The sequence below is a fragment of the Lemur catta genome, chromosome 16 (assembly GCF_020740605.2).
Source record: "Lemur catta isolate mLemCat1 chromosome 16, mLemCat1.pri, whole genome shotgun sequence".
Lineage (NCBI taxonomy): Eukaryota > Metazoa > Chordata > Mammalia > Primates > Lemuridae > Lemur > Lemur catta.
The window spans coordinates 47623594-47627460 of NC_059143.1; the positions used below are offsets into that span (position 1 = coordinate 47623594).

The 3867-nt window shown below is 37.8% G+C and overlaps 1 non-coding gene across 1 annotated transcript; it reads left to right on the forward strand.

Annotated features, from left to right (window-relative positions):
- Positions 1 to 1463: 1463 nt before the first annotated feature.
- Positions 1464 to 1590, forward strand: LOC123621975. The gene has a single exon (XR_006729353.1). It is a non-coding gene; the product is annotated as a small nucleolar RNA SNORA63 (small nucleolar RNA).
- Positions 1591 to 3867: the final 2277 nt, after the last annotated feature.

The window sequence follows — 3867 nt, forward strand, 5'->3', positions numbered from 1 at the left end:
TATGTAATTGTGCACTTCCACTATGTCAGAGGCTGGGATACAATTAAGGGCATTGTAGATATATTCCCTAATCCCATAAGCTTATGTTTTAGTACGAAATATATTAAGCATGTAAAACAATGGCATAAAATAATAAAAATGGTATGATTCATTTTATTAAGGCAATAATGTAGTGCACTGATAAAGATTAATTGAGACCCCTTCTTTTGGAGATTGATTAGGAAGGCCTCTCTAAACAGAAGACACTTAATTTTCTCTCAGAAGGTTGAGAAGGAGGCAGCTATGGGATCAGAATGTTTATTTATAATGAAAAGGGAAGCAGACTGGAAAAATCCGGAAAATTTAATGGGACAAGGACTTGTGCTGTGTCGTAACATGATGGAGAAATGTAAAGTGGGCACAGACAAAAATACCAAACACAAGAGGCATCCTCACTTGCTAACAACTTCCTCTTGTGGTAACTAATCCAGTCCCATGAAAACTGGGCCTGGCCACGTAAAGAAGGAAGAAATGTACTCAGGGGAGCAGAGCAAGGGTATGGCCCAGCGACTGTTTGATAAAGAGACTAGTGGGGATAAAACAAAGCCAGAGCCTATTGATCAGGACAATGGGAGAAAGACTCTGAAGGGATTTTAGAGATTTCTGAGACTGTTCCTCCTATCACAGGCCCAGAAGTCCTAATGTTATCTCACAAATTAGTTTTTTTAAAATAACTTGATATATGTATTTCCACATGTTTCTACTATGTATTTTATTTCATGCATTTAAAACTACTACTCTGAGAAAGGACACATAGGCTGCCCCAGACTTCCAAAAAGGGCTATAGCATGAAATAAACAATCACAACCGATTAAGAGCCTCTGCATTGTTTTCAGCAAGGGACTGACATAATCAGATTTAAACATTTAAAAACCAATTTTGCTTTTACGTGGAGTGTAGATTGTAGCTATCAGGGAGGAAGTGGTGAGATCAGCATGGAACTAGTAAGCTGACTGATTTTAGGATAACAGTAGTGAAAATACGAAGAGTTGGACAAAATGGAGATGCCGAAAGTGAAAGAGGAGAAGTGAGGAAAAGATAGGATGTGAGATGATTCAAGATTTGACGTTTATTAAATAAATGAATACTGTCACCACTTGCTTAGAAAGGGAAGTCTGAGGAGAGAAAATTTCATGATTAGTGAAAAATTCCAGTTGCACCATCACTCTGAAATACGAAGTCTGAGATGCTATCAGTCATGTAAGTGAAGATATCGAGTAGAGGTTAATTATAAGTGTAGGCAATATGGATCACACAGGTAAATTTAAGAGCTAAAACTATAAAAAAATTGGAAAAAAACCCAAATAAGTACTGCACATATTTCTTAGATAAACACCTGAATCAGAAGCGAAGAAGGAAAAAAAATAAGACTGTCAAACTTAAAAACTTTTGTACTTCAAAGGCACCACTAAGATCCTGAAACAATGCAGGTACTGTTACAGTATAACTGAAGTGTTTTATTGTCCTTCCCCCGGCTTGAAGCATTTGATACATAACTATCTCTGTCTGAGTCCATTCCACAGTAAGACAGAGAGGCTTGGTCTCAAACATTTTTCCTTGAGTGGTACTGTCAAAGTTGTGCCACAACATAATCATTGTCTATTTTTAAAAAAAGTGAATCCATAAGAAAAATATTTGCAAACTATACATCTGATAAGAGATTTTTCAAAACTCTTATAACGCAATAATAAGAAAATGACCTTTTAAAATCGAGCAAAATGCTTTTAGACATTCATCAGTTACTCAAATTGCCAATAAGCACATGAAAAAATACTCAAAATTATTTTCAAGAAATGTTAATCAAAGCCACATTGAGGTACTAATTCACGTGCACAAGAATGACTAAAATTAAAAAGACAGGCAATAACGTGTGTTGATAGCTATGTGAAGAAATTAAAATCCTCATATATAGTTGGTGAGAATGTAAACTGATACAGCCACTTTGGAAAATAGTTGGACAGATTCTTAAAATGTTATACATAGAGTTACCATATGATCTGGCATTTCCTCTCCTAGGTGTATATCCAAGAGAAATGAGAACATAGTTTTTCTTTGTTTGCAAATTTTCATAGCAGCCCTATCCATAATGGCCAAAAATTGGGGGAAAATGTCCATCAGTTGGTGAATGAATAAGCAAAATATAGTATAGACATACAATGGAATATTATTTGACAACAAGAAAATGAAATACAGACACATGCTACAGCTTGGGTTAACCTCAAAAATATTATGCCAAGTGAAAGAAAGCAGTCAAAAAGACCATATATTGTCCGATTATATTTAAATGAAATGTCCACAAGAAGTAAATCGATTGAAAAAGAAAGTAAATTAGTTGTTGCCTGGGGTTCTATGTGGGAATGGGGAATGACTGTAAAAGGACATGGACTTTTTTTTTTCCCCATGGGAATGATGGAAAGGTTCTAAAATTAGACTGCAGTGATAGTTTCACAACTATGTAAACATACTAAAAGTCATTGAATTGTACATTTAAATCTAGTGAATTTCATGGTATTCAAATTATACTACAGTCAATCTGTTAAAGGAAAAACAAGTTAATTATATGGGTAGGAATCCAGCTCTGGGCTGAATATCTAAATGTGAAATTGTCAGCATGTAATGATGTATCAGTCAGGATCCAGTCAGGAAAACAGAAACACTATTTGAAAAGCAGAAGAGCTTGGAGAAATAGTTTCCTCCTGGTGGAACTGATGTAAAATGAGGTGGATTCTGAGAATGATCAAAATTATCTGAGGGGCAGGGAAAATTGACCAGCTAGGATGATGTCAGCAGGGTAGCAAAACCGCCTCTGCTCGTCTAGTTTTTCTCTTAGGCAGACGGACAAATAACCAGGCCAAGGAGCTACCTGACAAAGGAGTCTGAGACCTGCAGTTTGCAGAGTTCCTGGCTTGTATTACAGAGCAGAATACAGAAGAGCAATTTTGGAGCCTGAGACACAAAAGATGAATAACTGTTTTTATGGTATTTAAAGGGCAAGATGCTCAAAATACTAAAAATTTCAAGGTCAGGTAGAAAAGGCAGGCCTAGAAAAGTAAATTCTTTTTTTTTTTTTTTTTTTTTTGTGACAGTCTCACTCTGTTGCCCAGGCTGGAGTGCAGTGGTGTCATCATAACTCAGTGCAACCTCAAACTCCTGAGCTCAAGCGATCCTCCTGCCTCAGCCTCCTGAGTAGCTGGGACTACAGGCGCACCACCATGCCCAGGTAATTTTTCTATTTTTTGTAGAGATGGGGTCTCACTCTTTCTCTGGCTAGTCTCAAACTCCTGGCCTCAAGTGATTCTCCTGCCTCAGCCTCCCAAAGTGCTAGGACTAGGACAAACCAGATGAGGGTAACAGAATGATACAAGGATATGGCCACATGCAGAACAGTGGTAACATTACTAAGGGCAATTTCAGAGGGATACTAGGAAATTGAGAAATACTAGCCAGAATAAAAGACCAAATGGGAGTGAACAATGTGAACTCTCCTTCTCTGTGACAGTTTATGTGTCAATTTGACTATGCCACGAGGAGCCCAGACATTTGGTTAAACATTATTTTGGGTATGTCTGTGAGTGTGTTTCTGGATGAGAATAACATTTGAATTGGGAGACAGACTAAAGCAAATTGCCCTTGCCAAAGTGGGTGGGCCTCATCCAATCACTGAAGGCCTGAATAGGACAAGAGGCAACGTAAGGGAGAATTTGCTCTCTCTGCCTGACTGTCTTCCATCTGGGACATTGGTCTGCTCTGGGCTTCAGACGTAGACTTGGACTGGAACTTACACCATTGGCTCTCTTGTTTCTGAGTCCTTTGGAGATGAACTTGAAC